The sequence below is a fragment of the Neodiprion lecontei genome, chromosome 1, assembly GCF_021901455.1.
Source record: "Neodiprion lecontei isolate iyNeoLeco1 chromosome 1, iyNeoLeco1.1, whole genome shotgun sequence".
NCBI classification, from domain to species: Eukaryota; Metazoa; Arthropoda; class Insecta; order Hymenoptera; family Diprionidae; genus Neodiprion; species Neodiprion lecontei.
This window is the reverse complement of record NC_060260.1, coordinates 24953201-24977621: the sequence shown is the minus strand read 5'-3', so window position 1 is coordinate 24977621 and position 24421 is coordinate 24953201. Positions and strand designations below refer to the sequence as shown.

Below are 24421 nucleotides of genomic sequence, written 5' to 3'. Positions count from 1 at the left end.
GGTGAGTGCGGTGTTGTAACGGTGAACAAATGATGATCTTCCAGTGAAGTTATTTTAATTTTTTGTAAACTTCCTGGATAGGAGTTCCAGAAACATAGAGGACATGGTTAAACATTATTTGGAAAAGTTAATTCAATTCTGGTGAAAGGATTTGAAATCATTGAACAATATCTCGCATCTCAAGAATAATCCTGTTCAGAGAAACTCTGTGAAAATTCTTCCGTTTTCATATACGGAAGAGGTGTCTTTCTGGGATAGGAAGAGACCCTGATAATTGAGGCCCAACCAGCAATCAACTTCGAACCGTTCGAAAACCGAGTTATTTCGGCAAATACCAGTGGTTTGTTCATTTCTATATAACTATCATCAACTGATGGCGATCAATCAACCGAATGAGGTTCGGCATCTCTGAATATTTGGAACGCTAACCATGTATTATTGCAAACCCGGTTTTATACCCTGACAACGTAAGGAAGTAGGTAAGTGAAGAGGAGTCATTTCCCGTTACCCAAATAACACAGTGAAGGATACAAGAATAGGTACGATGTATTATGTAGTTCGAAAACTGCTATTTTTTTCTCAAATCTCGCAACACGTACGACGTGAACTATTTCGCAAACAACTCCTCATTCCTTGCAACGTTAGAGATCCGTGCCAAGTTCCTAGCAGACATCGTCGTGGAATGGCGCACTCGCAGGTGAGTCACTCCGAGACTCTTCGCGACTGCCACTGTTATACGTCAATCACGGAACCACTTTCCGGATGCCGATCTGTCTGTAATTTGAGCGTGAAAATGTCACTGAACAAAGGAGAAATAGGATGTTCGTATATCTCTATTTGTTTTTTTATTTTTTTCATCACAAGCTCAATTTCATACAGATTTTCCAATAATAGCCGTGACTATTTGATGGAAAACTGATTTTCATGTAACCATGAAAACTAAATTTTAGCGAGTGCAACACTGTGCTACGCTTATCCTCTCCACCGAAGAGATGTCACTCGATTTTCAGGTCAAATTGGAATTTTTTATATTCAAACAGTGGAAGATATAGAAAGTACGATACCTGGCGCATATGACAGAGCCTTTATTTTCTTAACCTGCATCTTTCTAACTGCCCCTAATTCGTGGCCTAGATTTGCCTCCCATTCAAGGAGAACTAGAGAAAATGATCCCTACTTTTGACAGCAGAGCTCGCCAATTACTGCGTAACCACAGTTCCGTACCATCTTCATTTCTTGAAATGAACGGTTGGACATCCTTATGACATCCTCTTCCTCGCAATTTGCGTTAGAAGCTCATGAATTTTCCGCGACACTTGCGTTCCACGGAAAAGCAGTTGCGGGCAGTTCTCCACATCTGGCAGAGAGGAACGTTTGACGAACTCATTGGTTACGTGCGAGTTTATTTATAAACTGGTTGTAACTACAAGTTTTCCTCCGTACCAACGAAGAACCGCATCTGCGGTCAGCACCAGCGGCAGCTCGGGCTATTAAGTTGCTCTTACTACAGTGGCACTTGACTTCACTTGGCACGAGAGACGGTCTTTTGTTTGACTGCTGCAGTTAGCGGCTTCAGAAAATGATCGAGAGTCTTCTGCTGCAGGCTGCGAAAACAAAAGACGTTTTCGCAACTTGGCTAGGCTACGAGGAGACCAACTCCTATCGTCACACCGCCGAAGTCACAAGATCCCAAGCTCACCGTTCAGCGACCATCGAAGTATCGATCGGTGACAAGTCGTTCCCAGAGAAACAGAAAAATCTTCAACGACGTGGAAACATTTACCGATATCTGTTCACGAAGAGGATACCCAGACACTTTATACCGCACCATCGGCGTTAATTAGATCACGATGCGGAGTGCACCGCATAAGCTCTTCGTAAACAAGGTCATAACTTCTAGGTACTGTACAGTTCAGGACGGCTAAGTATCGCCACGGCTTGCATCTCTACGGAAATACAATATGCGGTTCCAATGTCTCGGCTGATACCACAGCCGTGTGTCGTGACCGCACGAACGATACCTACGTAAAGATTTCAGGCCTCGCGACATCTGGCGCCACCCACGCAGGCACGCGGCTCACCCCTTTTCTCACCTCCATACCAATTTCTCTCAACCTACAATTCCTTCGCGCCATTGCCTTGTAGTCTTTTTGCCAACCAGTCCTGAATCTCGTTTTGCGTTCCGACATTTTTAAGAATCTTGGAAACCGAGGCTACGCCGTATTTTGCGATTATTTAATACTAGCATTGGACGTATGAAATTAGTTGTGAAAAATGCAGATTTTGCTTTGGAACTGAACCAATTTCAGGGGATTTAGTACTCGTGACTCGCTGTTAATGGTCTTCCTTCATCACAGGCTGCAGTTTTATAGAGCGGTGATAGCCCCATTAGCATATAATTGTTACGGCTCACTTCACTAAGTCAGCAAAAAATTACTACATAATTTGGAATTGATTATGAACACTGGATTTTGTGTTTAGAAACGTATTCTTTTTGTGAACTTCAGTTTTTTCTAGAATTATTTGCAAACCCGAGTGTGAAAGACAATGTATCTCTAGAGAGACTTTTATTTCTCAATTTTTTCTATTATAATGACGAGCTCAACGATTATTCAAATGAAATTTGATTAGTGTGCGAAAGAAGGAAAGAAAATCACAGTTCTCAGTTATTTCGCTGGAATACAATGAGTGATAAAAAATATCAATTTTCAGATGGCTCGGAGATTCCGGGCACAGTTAAATCCTTTCAACTTTTGTCCGTCGCCGCAGGTTAGGGAAACACCGATATATTTGTTCACCTCTAAAAGTACATGCGTCACGTGATATTTTCACACGTCATTAGCTCCAGTTCCTGCGAGGTTGAATGGTAGGTATTGCGAAATGATTCCAAGATTCCAAGTAATCAAGATCGAATATCAATAAGCGAGAGGTCAACTTCTCGAGATCCAAACCAAGATACAAAAAGCACAGACACACTATTCGTCGTAAGAAAGTACATCAGGCCAGCCTAAAACGGAGTACATTCTCACTATCCCGAGAGTTCCAACAAGTCAATCTATTTTCAATCGTGTCTCCTTCGGATATTTCTAATATGACAGTAGTTATTTCGGAGCCAGCCTTGTTCCACAATTTGTTCAAGTCAACAGACTCCTACACCGCGAACTCGAAGTGAGAGGAGCGGGACGTGAAAACATGCCTCGGAGGTTACGTGAAGAGTTCAAATCTAGTCAATCAAAAGAAGACGGAGCCAGTGCAGACAGGAGCGGGAAAAAGTGGTCATCGAAAAAAGATCCACCTTATCCGAACCACGTAACGTCCGCAGTAGTCCTGGACCAATAAGTAGCTCAACCGATTTCTTTCGACGTCTACGTAAAAGCTACAAGCCATGTGAGACATTAGTTGACACAGGAGACGCGAGGCCAGAGGCATTCGTCCTCAATTCAAACACATTCCTCGTGTTCCAAAGTCATGCTCCGAAAAAGTGATGAAAAAAATCTCGTCTCGTGTAAACTTCTCTCTCTATCTCTCTCTCTCTCTCTCCCGCTCTCTTTCTCGCTCTCTGTCTTTCACCTTGAGCTACCAGCTTGTTAGTCTTGATCTTAAGTACCACTTCGCAGATACGTATATATGTATAGGTGTATATATGCATATATTATACGTATATGTTTATATATTTTCCAGAATAAAATCAAGATCACCGCACGGAATCTGCATCCCATCGCGTTCACTGTCTTCGCTGATGAATTAATTACACAAATCTTTGTTACGCGATATGCGTATGCGTTTATATGTGTATACTGCACGGTTGCAGGGATCGGAATTCACCGTTGCCAACTTGGTGAATTATGTGAGGTAAACTTATATTATCATTTTTCAAGGGCTTCGCGGTGATATTTTTCACTCGTCGCTTTGGAAGACGTCAAGTAAGTCAACAAATGTTTCTATTTTTATTTTTTTTATTTTTTCCTTCTTTCAAGGTAAATTAGCGTTTCCCACACAGTAGTGGGAAGTTTTCTCATTTTTTTTTATCTTCTTTGCTTTTTGTTTCGACTTTGAAGTCTGTCGGCTATTCTTTGACAAACGATGAAAAATATTTTGCAAGAATTGTCAACTTCTTGCGATCTTCGTAAAAGGACACTGACTTCGATTGGTCAACTCGAGCTCTCACGTCAGCTCCGTAATGATCACCGTTCGTTAAAATGATTAAAAAATTGCTGATAAAATCTGATTGATACTTTTCATCGTACTACGGCGAATGCCGTGATCGTCAACTTTGACAAATTTCACAACATTAAACGCTCTGTCTTCGGTCATACTCGACTGGATATATTTCTGGTACAAGCGGCGAGCTCTAGTGCTGTTCGAATACCTCGCTAGGTAGAATTCTCGCCGCCTCCTCTTCACCACGTGCTGTATATAGGTATATACCAAAACGTGGTCCATTTCTATTCCACCCGCGGGGCACCTGCACGTATTTGTCTCGGGGCAAAGGGAGGGGCCAGGGATGGGGAAGGGAAGGGAAATCGGTGAGAGGGGGCGGGGGGGGGGGGGGGGAGGGGGACGTTGGAACGTCGAGATGGCGCGCGTCTACAAAACAAGGACGCATCGCACCGACGCCTTGGCGCCGACGTCCAGCTGGCATCCCCGTCACCTCGCGACGCCCCAGGGCCGCGCAGCGCCGCGACGCTGTTTACTCGCTAAATCATTTTGTTGCTCACCGTTGCAGAAATACTTGACACTTTTACTAGCCGTACGTCACACGGCCCGGTATTCGCCATATACAATCGTCGGACGGATTCGGTTAATTTGAATTTACCGCCGGCGCGAAAAATTCGACCAGCGTGAAAGAAGAAAAGTATGATGTAGGAAAGACGCTCAAAAAATAACCCTAAATCATCGTCGGAGTTGAATTTCTGTCACTCGTTGTCACGGAAGCTTATATGCTGGTTTCTTCATCAAGGATCTGCGTCAAGGGATGTTTCACCGAAAACGAATGAGGTGTCAATATCATTCGAAATCATTTCGTCATCTCCGATATCACACTGAAATCGGTAATATTAAAACAACATTCTGGATTAGTGATCGTCGAAGTAATCGTTGGTAATTACGAGCAATTATTTAGGGTTGCAGGAATCTCTTTGTGATCTTAAGTAATCGTATGTAATTTTAAAAATCATGAGAAATCACTTTATCGGAGTCAAATTTATTTGTCAATTAATCTTTCGTAATCACTCTATAAAATGTGAGTAATCACGAAATACGTGATCATGGTGTCAATTTTTGCTTAGGTGAAACACCCCTTGATTTGTGTGGCGAACGTTGACTTAGCATTAGAAAGTGGACTGGTGAAATTTTATACAAATTCTGACCCGAGTTGAGAAGTATTTTTCAAATATACGCAAGTATGATTGTTGACAACAAGTTGCGAATGATCGTTTGAACTCTTTTACAGGAGCGTTGAGTACAGATGTACTACATAACTCAAATTCGTTCCCAGCGATATGACGAAGAGTAAGATATAGTATTAATTGTAGTCACGAGTCTCTACAATACGAAATTTTATATTATAGTAACTGTTTCGTTAAGCACGCGATAATAATAAATACGTTTATTTGACAATTTTTCAAAACTACCCTGTTCTGTAATTGGTATGTAATCATTCTTGAATATTAATATTAGATTATCACGCATGTCATTATGATCCCAAAGAAAGCGTTATTCATTATTTTCAAGTGACGTTATTCTCACTAATTATCAGTTGTCACACATATGATAGAAAGTCAGAGATCGGTTCCGATAATTTATTTCTAAAAACTGGTGTCTATATATACACTAAGAGAGTTAAGCATTCGGTATAAACAAATATATTTTAACTTTATACACTGCTGAAATATCAATTACACGAATAGTTAAATCTATGCGAATAGTCGGGTATTTTTACTACATTTGAATAGTGGGATTACCAATTACATCGCTTCTCTTATTGTTGAATACACGAAATCAATTATGTATACAGGATTTCGACTGGGTTCTGAAGAGAGTGCATGATCAAAAAAACGGATAAAATTTAGCTAAAAAATTGTTGAAGATATGGTAGCATAATTTAAAAGTATTGTTCAATTCTATGAGAAAGGCGATATCAACTTTTCAACAAGATGCTCCAGTAATACGACATAAATTTAGTAATTCTTAGTGGAGAAAACGGGCACCTGCAATAAGTCTAGAAAGAGTAAAATGCAGAAAACGGATCCACGGCATATGGAAGATACGTGGGACAGAAATGACTTCCTGTACGGTACAACTGTACCAAGAGAAATTTCTTACCGTGATTATCACACAGTCCCTAACTATTTTCATTCTCTAACAAAACAATAAAATTTATACACCTGGGTATGTACAATATGAAAATAAATTTTGAAGCTGTAATTCGAAAATTCAGCACATGTTGCAATTCATTCCGATTATGGTTAGTGTACTGTATTGTCTTGGTAAAAGAAAAAAAAAAAATGTAGTCAACTAATCAGTTACTTATATAATTTCAACGATATTTAGCTATGCCCATTTTACCAGAATTCCCAACCGACTATAAAAAAATGAAACTCTCCTAAGTGTTTACTTCGGATCGTCGCATCCGGGGATGGCTAGGAAAAGCAATATCCCGGTACTTATAATACGATACCGTGGAAAAGACACGACACATCGTCTATCCGAGAGTCATATTATTCATGCACCGTGTACGGTATCGTTTTGTGCGCTACGCGCAGCTGGAGCTTTTTCTAACGTACATAAAAGTTTGAATCCTAAGTAATCGCCGTACTCAAAATCTCCGGGATTTCACGCAATACTTTTTCTCGCATTTATCATCGTCGTGCAGTCATTGTCAGAATAATGTAAGGAACCGTGCTAACGCTAACCCTTCTCAAATTAATTCGCACACCGATGACTGCGACAAACCGCAAGCGTGAGTGACGCGGTATCCATGCGGTATAAAATCCCGGCTGATACGATGAGATGAATTCATTCCCGCGTCTTGTGTTCCGCATGTGCAGTATAATACTCTGCACGGTAATAGACCAGCCTATATTTACGTCCAGACGCGTACCGGAGCGAGAGGCTCTGGCACAACTTTCCCGGACTATTAAAACCAGACGATCTCCGAATATACACCCCAACCGGCTGTGTCTGCGGTCACGAGGATTCCGGATATAGCGCATTCGTCAAATCGTTTGTACCCGAGGTCCAAACATTTTGGCCGAGAGTCGGCCACCGGGGTCAACGCAATTGCCATGGTTCTGTTTTCGGTTTTTAGAATAGGCCGAGAATTCGATATCAGTTGTATCTGCCGTCATCACCTTCCTCTCATGAGATTTTACTTACGACGAGGTAAATCTTCTCAAGTTTTTGTGAATTACCTATGTACGAAAATTCAGGCACGTATGCTTTTCAGATCCACTGCTATTTCGCAAGGAATTTCAAATCTGTTCAAGTATGTGCAAATAATTTGTGTATCAAAACCAGTTCCAATAATATTTGCAGAAAATTATCGTTCGAGTACGGTGCGAAAATACAAAGATACGAGTAATTATTATAGAACGAGTCGGAGTTCTAAGAAAATACAGAATTATTTCTTCAACTTGAAAATATAATACCTATACTATCAAAAGAACAAAGAATTACTGATTGTGAGCCGCTATCAGGAGAAATCACGCGCTTTCGTAAAACGTTAACAAACGTTGCAGAGAAATAGATTTGAATAAATTCCCCGACTGAAAGCTACTTCAAACGAATGATACTTCAAATGAAAGCTAATGACACTTTTACAATAAATTATCTAGAATTAACGCTATCGGTAACTTTCTTTGACTCGTTATGCCAGCTGCATTGTCATAGTGACTAAACAAATTACGAATAGCTATAGGTAGTTGTCGAGTCTATGATTTGTTACAACGTTCAGATCCTACTGTTAGTAGTTTTGTAACATTAGCTTAGCTATTAATAGGCCGCGAATGCTTTAGCGATGAAACTTCATGCAAAACTTCGCTGAAGTATTTTATAGATTTACGAGATGGCAAAGCTTCTTTGAAGATACATTTTCATACTCACTCAACCGGAATTCCTACTCCAATTTTCTAAATATTCGACGCAAAAATCTATACATTTAATAAGGCAATTAAATCAACCCGAATATTTTCGTTCTAAAAACAGTTAAAACAGATGAAAAAAAAAAACGGCCAATAAATATTCTGGTGATGAAAATAGCAATAAATGAGTTTGGATATTTCAATTTACAACTGGCGAAAACAGATAAGAATTGGCAGTAAATCTGCTGAGAGTCATAAATACACCGTTAAAAACCAGTTGTAGACGAACGAGCGTTCCGTCGAATTTGAGAAATGTAAGTGCAGTTAACGCGCAACTGCAACTGGAATAACATAAATGGTAGCACGTACGATAATCTAGGACGTTATATTTAACGTGATCTTTCGGTACAATACGTACATATATATATATATTTATATATCTAAATACCAGTGTCTGTTAAGTACATATTTTTGGATCAAGCGAGTTTTATTTTTGTGAAAGAATGTATATTTAGAGACACGTGGCTTGGTACAGATGCATAGCCAGGGCATATTTCCTATACACATCGGTATAAATAAATATTCAATCTCCTGCAGCAGCTGAATCCGCCCGAGATTATACGCACCGAAAACCGAAAAATTCTCGTTTTATTGACGAAGATTTAATGATCGCGGGAATCGGATGGATAAACACAGTGAATAGAACGAAACCCTCGGGTTAAGGAGACCTCGTACACCTTGAAGCGGCGTGTCGAGCGGTAGGTAAAACATCGGAGAGGGGGGCGCGATAACTGTTCATTGAAAGCTAAACTCCACTGATTAGTAATTCATTACGCCTAGGCTCGTAGTTACTTCCTGTCGTGCCTACCACATTAGCATAAAAGTCATCGCTGGCTTGACTTTACGCGTGTACCTACCAACAGGGCATGCCCGTATAAGCGACACGCTTGTAACCGAGTCGTTGGAAACGTAAGGGCGGCAGTCTTGGCCTCCAAACTCAAGGTTCAGACATCGCGGTGTCCAAATCTGATCTAACACCGTGTATCGACTTACCATGCAGGGATTCGTCGGTGTTGGACATTATGGACATATTGGCCAAACGGACATTACGTCATTTACTGACCCCAACCGACGAATCCCTACATGGCTATCATCCTGGGCCACGAACTTCAAATCGTGTATTGACTTACTGTGAGATTCTTTCTTCGGAACCTCAACGAATCAAAATTCTTCGAATTACGTTACATCCTCGACTGTATTCACGAGGATGACTCGAGCCCTTCGGGTTCTGGAGAAGGATCATTATTATGCGTCCCATGGGCCGGGCGCCAAGGAAGGAACTACATCTCCGGCAACAACGAAACCATCTTGAAGGGAATCGCATCGTACGTACGTTATACTGTTATGGTATACCTGCACCTTCGAAACTCTGGCGCCGTCCGGTTGTTCCGGGCGTCGTCGTGACATTTTATATGCGGAAGTGAATGCATGATCATCGAGAATTCGTTATTCACTGTTATAACCTGAGTCACCGGGAAACAAAGAGATACTGGAAATGCATTTCAAAGTTTGAAATCAAAAACTACTGTCATGCCAAGAGGCGAAGAGAACGCGGAAGGATAAAATTAAGATGCATCGTTGGGTTAAGTTTCTGGATTGTCGGTGCTGATGGAATTAATTTTTTATAATTACACTATTAAGTGGATCTTCACAAGGTTCAAATGGCTTCGACCAATATTTTCATTTCGATTAGTCGCCGTTTAATGATCGATGGAAACACTCCTCTTCAGACTGGAGTTTTTCAAATAAACTTACATGACGCCCAATTCTTTTTCCCGAGCCATTGCCGATCATCTCAGATTTGTCAATCGGTAAAAAACATCTGGCGAAACATTCCATACTCGTAAAAATTGCTCTAGACTGAATAAATTGTATCTGCAAACAAGTTCCGTTTTTCATATGAAGTGATTAATCCGACAGCTCGCAATCATCGCCCGTCGTATCTCAACCGGGAAGGCTATCCATTCGCACTACGACTGTTCCAGTTATCTCGAGGACCGTTGCAGGTCGTAGATAAAAAAGTGAGTAAATCTCCGTGAACCGGGACAACCGGGTCTATAGATCGGAGCCGGAGTTCCTTCTGTTAAAAATTCCGCAATCTTAACCGTTGTTTACGACGCGTTGGTGGGTCGACGACTCTTGGACGATATTGCATCTCGCCCATCGAGCCCAGGTGATTCCAAGGTAGGTGAGTGCGAGTAACCGAGTGACATCATCGGGGCGACACGGTAAACCGGTCAAATAGTCGAGACGCGATGTGCAGGGAAGGGGAGAGATCGACGCGAATCGCGGCCCCTCGTTTCTGCAAGATCGACTATTTGCGGAGTGGATCCGCATTGTGCAGCCGCATGCGACCGCCTCGCTGTGTCGAGCTGTCCGACTCCGGACTCTCGTGTATCATGGCGCCAGCGCAGTCGGCCAAGCCGTCCTCCGGAATGCAGCCAGTCCGGAGGTTCGCGCCAAACCCGGTCGCCGGTGCTACCGTGCGACGTAGAACACCTTTGCGTTCCTAAAGGCACGGTTTGCCGAACGCCTGCAATGCAGGGCCGCCAACCGTTCCCGCCTTTTCATTCGACGCGCAATTAACGTTGCAGTCTCCGTGTGAACAAAGGTTGGGTTTATTTCCTGGGGCTGCCCGATTTGTCGATAAGTCGGAAGCACGGTATGTTAAAAGGATCGATTAATTGGAAGGACCGATTTGTACAGCAAAAAAAAAGAAAAAAAAGAATTGGAACGGCCTTGGATTAATTGATCGATGATAAAAACGATTCGTTGATATGGATGATCGATCGGTTGGTAGAAAAAACCATTTATTTTAAGAATCCGATTAATCGATCGATAGGAAAACTGTTTTATTGGAGAAACGATAAGTTGAAAAAACAATTAATCGAAGTCTACACTGAGAGAAATTTTTAGTTTCGGTTACCGCTCAGTCTGTAACTATTTTCATTTTTTACCACAATAGAAAAATATAGTTCTAGGCAGAAAATGAAAATTAGTTTTCTAGCTGTTACCGGAAAGTCTAGTATCTCTCACTATTCTTTCTCATTACGATCACCGTTACTATATTTTCTTGTAACTGATGCGAGAAATTAATGCTTGTGCAACAATAAATTAATGCTAAAGCCTTATTTAACTAAAAAAGTAGAGTAAACCGAACAAATTGATTTAGCGTTGCAATTACCAAAAAAAGGATCGACAATATCGCAAAATGGTTACGCGTATCTCGTTTTTCGTAATTCCAACAATATTCGAACAGTTTTTTCAACGATACCTGTTTTACTGAATATTTCTAGTTTCTGTAACAAATGAAATTTTTCGCAGTGTGCAAAAGAGACGGATGCAACCGACTGACAAATTATCCGTTACATTGATACCGTGAAGTGTAATAAATTCAGACACTTCTGCACGTGTGATTTGTACGAATATCCAACTCGCACACCATGGCTCGATTGGTTTTAGATGGCAATATAAACTTGGTTTCAGTGCGTGAAACGCGGTTGAGCACATTCGCATGCTTTGGCGATGACACGTTTTTGAATTGTCGCAACATTTATCTTCACTTCCTGTTAATAATGTATGTCAGGACTCCGAGATCAATTTAGGAATTCTTCGAAACATTCGTGCCTGAGGAACGATAATTGCTTATAAAAAAACCAACAGCTAATCGCAATATTTCACATTAACATTCTATAATTTTTGCACACGATACAAAAACCATTAGTTACGTCAAGAATGAAAGAAATAAAAATAAAACTTCTCAAATAAAAATCTAAGAATTAATTCACAGGCGTCTGTCTCTCTACTATAATCGCTGTTAAACTATTGACTACAAACGCGATAGGAAGAAACCTGCAAATCGAATTCTTGCGTCCGAGAATCTCGTTAATGACAATTATACGTTTCGGGCTAAGTTCGCGATACGTCAAGAAAGATCAAAGTTTCCTGCGAATCATCTGTTCGGTACAGAATTGCGAGGGCGATGAATTCTACAAGATTCTGCATCTCTAGCCTCGACCGGTCGGGTTATTCGCGTACTCATATCATTATAGAGGTACAGAATGCGCACGTGTATACAGAATTACTTGTGTGAGGTGCGTCCTTACTCATTAGCAGGATTTACTTTGGTTTAAGTACAGAGTCGCGTTGTTCGCGAGTTGTAGCTGACGTCGTTCGTTACGCGGCAGTGGCACAAGGCCGAACCGTGAAAAATAAAATATATGTATAATTATAGTCCGAGAGTAAATATACAGGAAAAATTTGACGCAAGTATGAATACAAGACATCCATAGACGTGTGAATATTTCCAAAACTCAAGCTGGGTTAAATTTTCTAAAAGAACATAAAGATCGTGAAACACCTGTGTATTTCACCCAAGCCAAACCTGCCAGCTGTCATCGTGAGAAATTCATGAATATTTTAAACCCCCGTGTGTATCTTCTTCGGGTCCCTGGTTCAAGAGAACGTTGGAGTGATTTTTTTTTTTTTTTAATAAACACTAAACCGCGAAAAATTTCGAGAAAAATAAAATTCTAAGAAGAGAAATACGCGATTCGGTAAACGTGGGAGTCGCTGAATTATTCTTTACTCTTCGCGAGAACTTGAACGCTCATCCGAGTCGAGAAACGATTTCTTATTTTAATACCCGCGGTAGGCAGATAGATGGTATGCTATCCGGCCACGTATGCTCGTAGAATTAACGCAATTATTCCGCATTCCTCCTATACTGCAGTTTCTCCGTTTCAATATATGCCGACCCGTATAAGTACAGTCTATGATTTGTGCAAGAAATTCCATACGATGGTAACATAACGTCGCGTCGTATAGTCTAGATTTTATAGAACTCTCGTCATCGAAGTGGAACTCGCACATTCTGTCTTATCGTACGATCTCAAACTCCGCGGCTCGGTCCGACGAATAGGTGCCTTTGTTATACGCCAGCGATCGCTGATCTTAAAGCTCTGTGATCTTTTGAACTCGCGGCTGCGAGAAACCTGACTCTTTGAATCAAAGAGTAATTTCTAGCAGTTGGCGATGCTGAGCACCGCTCGTCAGTCCGAATAAACCGACTCACAAATCTGCAACATTTATCATGAGTGCAAAACTGCTTGTGTCTTTAGCGGAAAATTGACAATAATAGAAAAAAGCTTCAGTCATTCGGTACAGTATCAATTCTTTTGAAATATGAATCGATCAATAGTCGTTGAATAAACTGGTTAGTAAGTATAAATGACTCAAGTACGTACCAAACAGTGAAAAGTTTACCGAATATATCATACGATGTATTTAAGGGGGTATTCTAGTGTAGAAATTTGAAAAAATCGATTTTTTTTTTTTTATATTTTCAAAGCTTAACCTTTTAAGAATGTGTCCTTGAAAGGACAAGTCAAAATTTCAATTATTTTCAGAGATATAGCTATTTTAGTGACACGTCTTCAATACTGGCTCGGCTGGAACGAATACTTTAAACGCGTTTTTCTCAAAACTACATTTTTCAAAACGGTTGACATGATTTCTCAAGTTCTATTGAACCGATTTACTTGAAATTTAGTGAGAATCTTCTCAATACATGTCTCTATCGCACGAACTATTATTATAACGAAATAATAATTTTTACTATTTTTAAAAAATTCAGAAACGTCCAAAAAAGTCAAAAAAAACGTATTATTTTTTCGGACAGCCGTAATTTGGCAAAAAAAAATTTTTTTTCGACTTTTTTTTGGTTAGTACGATAGCTGCATTTATGTAGATTAATAATCTTTTTTTTTTTTTTTTCTGATTTTGAAAATGCTTGCAATCGTGACAACATTGGCGCGCAATTTTTTTCGTACCCCCCACTTCAACAACTCATAGCACTTTCAATTTTGTATTTTTTGACTTGTTTTTTTTTTTTTTTGTAATCGTGAAATGATAATAAACGCCTGATAAAAAAATGGATATTAAAAATATTTTTTGTTTTTTGTTTATAGCACTTCAAAAAACACCTCAAATTCATGCCTCTACACTAGAATACCCCCTTAAGTACAGTAAGGTACCTAGTGAATTTTTAGCACTGATTGTGAGCAGCAAGTGTAAATCGAATCAAGTGTGCTGGCGGTGAAAGCTTGGATGCTTTAAACGTAGAAAGTGCTCGAAACATGTCCGGACGATCGGGCAATTTGTTCGAATTAGTAAAAAGTTTCGTTGACTACGTGAACATGGCTAACGAAATGTTCGTCGAGCCGACTAGGGTTTACTTCGAGTGAGCTGATCACATTTTGAGAAACAGTTGCACGATCCGAAAAGTGGCATTTTAATCAGTACCTACTTTAACTTATACAGACGGCTCTTAATTCCCGCTATATGGGATTAATTGAACAATTTAGAACGTTATGGGATATAGATCTATTCGATAAGTCGAGCCGGTCGAACCGGTGGGCCTGAGATCCATGCTTGACCAGACTCGTGAAGTCGAGTCAAAGCGGGCATACAAGTTACGTCGTTGGGTTGCCTCTGTCTGGGTTAACGAACCACGAATCAAGTGAACCCAGGGTTACACTTACAGAGGCGATGGAAGTCAAGACGATAAATTAAACACGTTGTACACAATACCTAATTTCCATTGCGTAATGGCGACTATCAAATTGGGGGCTTTAATTATCGATACTATCCGTTGGCGAAGGTGAGTCCAGGCAAGGTACACACCTACTTACTTATCTCGTTAGTCTTTCTTTTATGTACGGCGCCCACTCGCGTTCAACGATTACCGGTAAACGGTCCGCCTGATCATCTGCTCGCACATGGCTCGAGGAACAACGTCGAAGCTCCTTCCATAATGCGACGAGCCCACAGCAAGTGGAAAACCTTACAGTACCTACGTATGACTCGATATGGCTCTCAGCGATCTCTTCGGGGCGGTCGGCTGGTCACCGTCAGGTCGGGACTCTGGCGCCAGTAAAGAACTATGTCGTGATTCATATGCGCTACCCACCGCGGCAGAAACGTAACGTCATTATATTATACTTTAACGCAATGCTCAATGGCTAGAAGCAGCGCCGCTGCCAGGCGAGAGACTTAATTAAATTCAGTCACGTTCTCAAGAAAGTTACGACGTGTGGTTTGTCCAGTCCCTCGAACCTGCCAATAATGGCCAACTCTACATGACGGATCTATGATATTGTATTACATACGGTACCTAAGCACGCGATGTGTCGTGAGTAAATGTGAAGTGAAATTTTGAAGCTTTGTCAACTGATGTTACCGACGCCTTGAAGTAGCGTCTTTGATGTCAAAGCGTCGAATTCACACTCCTCTCTCTAGTATTATGGCATCTTATTGTTGAACAAAAAGTTTCGTTTGTGTGAGAAGAATTATCGCCGAGCAAGTTGACGGTATTGCGATATGAGGTAACGATTGACATTGTTCGATAAATTTCTTAGAACTCTACGAGAAATTCAATCGGATCATTCAGTTCGAGAAAAGACCCGAACTCCATGAGTCGTGATTCGATATCTCTGAATCCCAAAACCTAGATGCTAAGCGCTGAAATTTTCCCCAACATGCTAAACAATGCATCTTGTAAATTACAACCAATTGATTGATAATCTCATAATTTCAGATATTGTGCCACGGTAATAGTATAAAATTCATTTCCCTGGCTAGCGTGTAACAGTTCTTTAAAATGTTACCTATGATTAGTCTCGCGCCGATACAACGATCATTATCAACGGCACAGTAATTAGTCCTATACACAATTTGCGAAGTACAAAGTATTACATTTGTGAAAGCGTAAAGTGGCATGTGTCTCGTACGTTAAGTTTCGTTTCTAATATAATTATTAAAGAGTTATGTTCTATGCAGTTATTATTTCCAGAAAAACCTCGTGTTTGAATCTTTAGGGTATACATGGTCTGGGAGTTACAGCCGCAGTTTCTAATACCGATAGTAATGAATACTAAAAGTTTTCGAAAGGATTCGATAGTTTTCTTTATATATCGCGACGTAAGGTCGTAACCACCAAAAATGCGATTTTAGTGACGAAAGGGTGTATAATTTTTTTGTTTTTTTTTTCACTATTCGCTTTGAAAATGATCCGAACATATAATTCAATTGGAATGAAGCATTTCAAAATATAAAAGCAAACGGTCGTATGTTAGGCAAATACAACCTTTTTCCATTACCGAGTACACGTGAAAAAAAACATATCAAAACACAGGGTCGTAACCACCGTTGTTTTTTTCCAAACGCTTTAAAAACCATTGAAACCGATAGGTGAATCGAAATCTGCGAAAATTCATAAATCTTAAAAAAGAAAATTCTCGTAGTTAAAACGACAAGGGTCGTAAGTGCCAATTTTTTTTTTTTTTTTTTTTGCAAGCGCTCAAGGATTACTAAAATAATTATCCAAATCGTCAATTATCGGAATGACAAGAATAACAATAATAACTTTTGGCGGTTACGCTAAAATGCAATTACCGTACCAAATAATTTTTACAACTTTTATCAGGGCCAAAAAGTCATATTTATCAGCACATACGACAATTTGCATTTAATTAATGAATTTATACGTATGGCCGAGAAAAATGAAAACAATTATTTTGGCATATACGAACTTAAGGAATTAATCGATGTAGGTTTATATGGTTGAATCAGTAGCAGAAGGTCGTAATTCGCTGACCCAGCGTGTCATATATATATTTGGTGACTTCAGAAGCGAGGAAATTTCTTTGTCGAATCGTGATGGAACGGGGGTACGAATCTGACTAGATAAATTATTGAATCGTAGGTTGAATAAAAGTTTACGTCTGTATCTCAGTCATTGCTAACGTGGATCGCTGATAATATTTATTATGAATAATGATGAAATAAATAAAATCACGTCACATCAAGCACGGCCGATCGAAATACCGACTTGTTGAATATTCGCTTCTACGAATTCGGAACTTTTTTCACTTTCGATAGGAAGATACAAACGTATAAAAGCACACGCGTGATCCGAGGTGACCTATTCCATCGATTATCTTTCCGTAAATATGGCACGATTCGACAACGAAATTTTCAGGAGACAAAAGCCCGTTCTCACGATCCACAAAAAGTCTGTCTCGATTTGTAAGTGATTTTATCGGTCGGATCTGACGTAACTGGCCAATGAAATGAGCGGCCTCTGTTGAACGTTGAATGTCCAGAAGCGCTGTAAGTGCTTATGACGTCATAAAATGGATATTTACAAGCCAGGTCCGCGGCTCCTTAATTAAACTGTTACTCAATTTCAACGTTTCTGACCGTATTTGATGTTTTAAGCCTAGATACGATAAAAAAAAATGTACGCCCTTTTACCTTTTTCAACAGCAAATGGTCGTAAGATGGCGCTGACGACCTTAATCCCTTAGACACGCAATATTATACAAATTGGTATAACCATTAAAACTGTCGAAATAAATACATCTACGAAAAAAGTTACGATTCTTCATTTTGCCATTCTCCTCGAACGAGAATGACTAGCAATTTTTCAGCAGTTTACATTTAAGTAGACTTTTTGTCCATACAAAATATCGAGACTTGAATGTTTTTGAAAAACGAGGCTAAAGCTGTCAGCCAGAATTAGCAGGTAAACGTTCATTCGAATAAGGTAGTGAAGTCGAAAAATCCACATTTTTCCATATACCTTGAGCACTCAATACCTACTTTTATAGAATTACGAGGATAAAACTGAAATGCATTCTTCTATTTTCAAAAAGCCGAACAGGTCGGACTGCTAACCGTGGCTGCCAGTTCCAGCTTCACTTTTGAAAAATGATCGTCCGTTGCATCTGCACGTATCAGGTAGGCACGTATACGGCAGGTACACTTGGGTACAATGAATCTGAGACGGCTAATTTTTTACACTAGACAGTTATGTTGGCAACACTGAGAGACCTACAGCGCCATAGTCGGCTGAATGCGAAACAAACTCAATCTCAACAAACATAACATAACCCACGACCGTCGAATCTAACCTTAAAATGCCGCGGGGATAATGACTTGTTAGATCGACACTTATTCTAAGGTTAAATTCGACGCTCGTGGGTTATGTTATGTTTATCGAGATTGAGTTTGTTTCGCGCTCGGCCGACTGTGGCGCTGTAGGTCTCTCAGTGTTGCCAACATAACTGTCAAGTGTAAAAAACTAACCGTCTCAAATTAATTGTCCCCAAGCGTATCTACGAACGAAGAGTGACGGAACATCTGTCCGTGATCGGCGACAGTGCTCTACAATGAAGCCAAATTGCACCAGAGAGATAACTTTCTATAGTTTAGTGGGGGCTCATTAGGTGATCTTGTAACCACGCAGCGTGCACACACCTTGATGTCGACGATAAAGGCGACTTAATCGCGCCGGCCTGTCCCGTTCTAACAAGCGCAGTTCCCGCCACCGGCTGCATGCATGCAGTCTTGGTTATTCGAGAAAGGAATAAATCAAAGATTTCCTTCGAGAAACAATTACGTTCCCGCGGCGCTGCGTCCGGCGCAGGTGATATCCGCGAGCTATTTAGTTTAGGCTCCTATCGGGAATATTCCGCTCACAAACCGGCAACACGAGTTAACGGGGTCAGGTGCGTATAACTAATGCGCGCCATCCCATCCCATGAATTCATGTATATACAAACATTTACACCCGGAATATACATATGAGATGTATATACATATAACGGTGCAGACGGTTGCGTGGTCTAAGACCAGCTGGGGTTGCGGTGCATCCTGAGCGACTGTTCCGCTGCAGTTCTTTCCTTTTCTTAGATGCTAGAAAAATTCAAGTTTGCAACTTAGATTTTTGTCTCAGTTTTCGTCTGAATCGCTGCATGTACATGCGTACATTTTTCCTCAAATACGATTCACTTGAAATTTTTAATCCATGGGCTCTTGAGGTCGCTGATTACGAATCCGAACTCGAAATCCGAAAATTCATAATGGTGGATCCAATATGGGAAAAAAACAAAAACAGTATGAAAATTTTTCGTGTATATTATGTTTGTGTAAAAATTGGCATTCGGATTATAATGTTAGATTAGTAGAAAATGCTTTTTTTCATGGAAACGTACGAATTTTGACCATTTGTTTACACATCCTATTTTTGCAATAAATAAATAAATAATCTTTTTTTCATCTTTACACTTAAAAATATTTCAAAGACCGTGTGAAACTAAAAAACTCGGCAATTGTTACAAAAAAATTAGTTGGATAAATAAAAAGCCTTAAATAAAAAAAGGTGGGACGCTGAGCGTGTCCTAGCGTGAATTAAAGGGTGAAACTCCGACGTTGCCTGAGGTACCATAATTTTAGTGCAGTCTACCGTATAAATAACTACACTAATCATAAAATGTGACTATCCCTTTTTCCGCTCATAATCAGTCAATTTTTCTTTGAATAGCTGTCATAAATTCGACACATTTTTTTCTGACTTAAGGGGGTATTCTAGTGTAGAAATTTGAAAAAATCGATTTTTTTTTTTTTTATATTTTCAAAGCTTAACCTTTTAAGAATGTGTCCTTGAAAGGACAAGTCAAAATTTCAATTATTTTCAGAGATATAGCTATTTTAGTGACACGTCTTCAATACTGGCTCGGCTGGAACGAATACTTTAAACGCGTTTTTCTCAAAACTACATTTTTCAAAACGGTTGACATGATTTCTCAAGTTCTATTGAACCGATTTACTTGAAATTTGGTGAGAATCTTCTCAATACATGTCTCTATCGCACGAACTATTATTATAACGAAATAATAATTTTTACTATTTTTAAAAAATTCAGAAACGTCCAAAAAAGTCAAAAAAAACGTATTATTTTTTCGGACAGCCGTAATTTGGCAAAAAAAAATTTTTTTTCGACTTTTTTTTGGTTAGTACGATAGCTGCATTTATGTAGATTAATAATCTTTTTTTTTTTTTTTCTGATTTTGAAAATGCTTGCAATCGTGACAACATTGGCGCGCAATTTTTTTCGTACCCCCCACTTCAACAACTCATAGCACTTTCAATTTTGTATTTTTTGACTTGTTTTTTTTTTTTTTTGTAATCGTGAAATGATAATAAACGCCTGATAAAAAAATGGATAGTAAAAATATTTTTTGTTTTTTGTTTATAGCACTTCAAAAAACACCTCAAATTCATGCCTCTACACTAGAATACCCCCTTAAGTCGTTTCACCGAAATTTTTGATTCTGTAACACTCTCGTAATATGGCATAATTTTCGTAGTATTGTTTCAACATTCTCAGCAAAGAAAAATGCCTCGTGATTAATATTAATATTGATGATGCATATCCGCATTTCAATATTAGACGGTCATTGACTGTCTTACGAGCTTCGCATCAGAAGCGTAAGAATCCAAAATGTAAACACACTTACAGACATTCTTACAAGTTGTGCTCGAAGAGGAAGAACACTTTCTATATTCACACATTCTCAGCAATTCTCTATCAAAATATTTATAGATTCGTTCTATCGAGAATATCTGCATTTCTTTAACACTTTTATTTTACAAGTATTCCACTGCAAAATTCTCGCTTTTTGTGAATGCTAGTTAATTCCCGTACAACATGCATTTACTATTTCATTATCAGTAGCTGCATTTTTCGTTCATGTATCGTCAGAATTTTGCGACCAAATTCAAATTACATGGAACGTAAATTGCTGTTTTATCATTGATCAAAAAACTAAATTCCTTCTATTATAATTTAATCGCTATAATATTTAGGAATAAAACTAGCTGCGTTTGGGCCATCAGATCTCCGATGATCAGCCCAATTGAATGTTCTTTTTCGCCAACAAAAAACTGACTAGTGGAAGAAATGATGAAATTGATTTCAACCGTTGGTATAATAACTACAAAATTACTGATCGCGACAAAATTTACGATTGTGATTAACGCCAACTGCCCTTAGCGAGATGTAAAATTAACGATTTTTACACCTCAATTATTTGTTTCCGATGTTCAAGCCAACCGGCCGAAACGTTCGTCCAACACGCATGCCAATTCGCACTATTAAGAATTATGAGAAAACCCAAAACTGATGATTAAATTTAGGACACCTTATCCCTTGACTTGGTTTTGTCACTTTCCATTGTTTTAAACATCCGATTTTAATTCCCACATCGCGTATTACGAACAGGAATACAAAACTGATCATCCAATTCCGAACAGTCGAATCGCTTGTGCGTTATTAGTACTTTTCACAATTGTTCGGCGATTTTTCACGGTGAAAAATTTTACTTCCAATTTCTGACGAATCAATATTCCGTCAACATCCATCAAGATACAACAGAAAAATTTCAAATAAATAGAAAAATTCGTTCCACGAACCGCTTAAACTTCATCCACATTGAACAAGTGTCTCTCTACTTCTCTCTTTCTTTCTGTCCGTGGGTATTCAGATGCTAAACACGAGAAGCGGAAGAAAGAGTAGAAAAGTGCGCATTCGTTCACTCGGCCGAGAAGCCTCGACGTCTAAATTCGGTTCGTAGGGTACCAGATGTCAGCAGAGTGATGCACCAAAGGTTATTAAATATGTATGTGTGCCTGCGTTTCTTGGTCTAGATGTTTATACACACCAGTGGTAAACTCCATACGGTGGCCATGTGGTTCGTTTATTGGGCTTTGTATTGTCACTTGGCTGTTCCTGAAGCTATAGCAATATGCAGCAGCCTTTGGGTTTTCACCGGGCAAAGCGTTCTTGTATGGCCTGCATGTTGCGCACTCAAAACTTTCGGGCATTACGTTTTTCCGAAATTTCGTTTCCTCAAGTAACACGTGTTGTCCGTCACGTCGGACGCTACGTTTTTTTCTCTATATTATATTCTTCTCTTTTCCCGAGACGCCAAGGAGTCCATCCGTAACATCTGTCACGTTTTACAAACATGCCTCCAATATGTCTCGGCTAACTAACTCGACGAGTGAATTTCGACCATGTGGAATATTCTTCAAGAATGTTCACGATGCTTGATGCAATTAACGAACGATATTCCGCAATTATCTCGACGATTAGACGATTAGACGACTTCCCTTCTATAACGGTCAAATTATGAAAACGGACTCAAAATGCACAGGATTTATAAGAAACGGCCGATCGCTCATCTAACACAGCATAAAATAAGCTCAATGTTGCTTTTTGTTCAAATTATATTCTACCCTTAGTTCGTCGGTGATGCAATTACGTAGGTACGTCCGAATTTTCCAACCTCGTGAATAATGCATATAGTAGTCGGTAACTTCAACGAGACAAAAGTTTACCCGTTTACTCGATACATGCAGTTTCACTAAAAGGTTATAAATGGAATAAACCTTGTTTTTAACGTTGGATAAATCGGTTCAGTGGTTTGTAACTTATATCGTGTTTGGAAACATGTTTTTTATCATACAGGCAACAATATAAGAATAATTGGAGCCCGTAATAGCGAAAATGATATATTGCTCTCAGCGATACTCTGAGAAGTTGCTATAAGTACATGATACATGGCGTAATAATTGCACTCACCATCATCGGACGAAAGACATCGTTGCGACTGCAGGCAGCTGAATCGTTCACGCCTCCGGGTACAGATCACAAAACCATCGGTAACAACACGAATGTGTTACAAAACTTTCACGGTGTTAAGTTGAGAAAAAAATGTAAAAAACTATTTTAATTTTTACGTACATAGATGTACGATTATACGAAAAATACGCGACGATGTAACGGGGCTCGTTTAATTTTAATTTATGGAAAGCATCGGGATCCGTAATATACGTACACTGAAAACGAAGGAAAATAAAAAGAAGAAACGCATATGCATATACGACGGTGCTGCAGGACACGCAGGCTTGCAAGGTGAAATCGCACGTTTGAGTGTGGTGAATAATTATTACTCGACTGCAGCCGTGAAGTACAGCTCATTAATTCGTCAATAAGTTTAGCCTAGGGGCGCCGTCTCAATTCGCAATAATTAACATCTCTATCTCGAGATCTACGTCGAAGGGGCGGGCGAGAAACGCGTCAGGTGCGACTCGGAAGAGGCCTGAATGAACTCGAAGGAGTCGGCCGAGGGAATTGGAGCGACGGAAAGTCCCGGTCGCAGCACGCGCCGGAACCGGAAGCTGGGTAAGCACGCGAGCAGCGTGCGCACCGCGTGTCTCGCGTTAAAACTATATCTGATATACCTAACAGCGTGCAGGAAATTAGGGTACAAGTATTATATTTTACTCGAAGGGTGACCCGCTCCCCTCGCACGACGGTATACAATGCGCGTATGTGTCTACCTAACTGTATAACTCTAATTACATGCACGGAAAATGGAAGACATCAGACGTCACAGGCGTCAAATCAATTCCACGAGTATTGAAATTCGTGCACTAAAGGCTTTGTCAACTTAATTTTGGTAGCATTTTATAGTTAAATTTGTTACAAATTTCTGTCGATTTCTGTTTTTCATTCTCACTCCGCAGCGTTAGTCTCGGATTCATTACGTTTTCGGATAAAATTATTCCGATGATTGTAATGATTTGTCGCATATCGCAGGCACTTCACAATATCTCGTTACCACTTAACTCACTAAAAATTTATAAATCATACTTGACAACTGATTCTATACACTCGCGAAAATTACACGATGTGTTATTCACAATGGTCTCGTTAAGACTGACGCGTCGTAGATATTTTGATTCTGGATTTAGCGAGCTGGACTTTGAACTTGGCAGCTTAACGTCTTGCCGTTCCGTTGTATTTACATATTTGGGTGTCGGTGTACCGACCTTCGTACACACGGATATAAGCCAACGAGTGAAACTGCGGACGCGATATCTCGACGTGAGTAGAATAATGCAATTGCTCGCAAGCTGGTACAAATACTCATCTGCAGCCGGTTCTTGAACTGGCTCGAAACGAGAGCAGCTAATTGTCAGAACACGGAACGCCATAAAAAAATTGATACCGATCTCTAGAACCAGAAAATTAGCGACAAGTTAACGTTAATGCATGCGAACGACGCGCATCGCGTGGATCTGATATTTGCACCACTGCAAACTTCGATCTGAAATCGAACAAATCGAAGTGGGTACTTAACGAGGCACCTCTACGGTACTTTCTCCGGTAACACCATGGCGACGGGTACTTACTACATACCTATACTTACTCGGTAACGATAAGCACGACTAAAAAGGCAGGAAAATTAGGCCGTTCCGGGGCTGATGCAGTCAGACTTGATCAATGGCCTTCCGAAATAAACACCTGTACGTTTAATCATCGGTTATTTGTAGCTATTATTAGGTGTTAGCGACGCCATATCGCCCGT

General features: G+C 39.9%; 1 protein-coding gene across 4 annotated transcripts in view; it reads right to left on the bottom strand.

Moving 5' to 3' along the window:
- Positions 1-24421, bottom strand: part of LOC107227967 (carbohydrate-responsive element-binding protein) — a 101627-nt gene that overhangs the window by 66163 nt on the left and 11043 nt on the right. The window contains exon 1 of one of the 4 annotated variants that reach the window (XM_046733748.1): positions 22630-23364. The exons of 2 other annotated variants lie outside the window; for them this stretch is intronic. The gene's annotated coding sequence lies outside the window, so the exon portion shown is untranslated. Of the gene's footprint in view, positions 1-541; positions 775-22629; positions 23365-24421 lie in introns of those variants that run through there. One more of the 4 variants, XR_006903244.1, reaches the window with a different exon arrangement.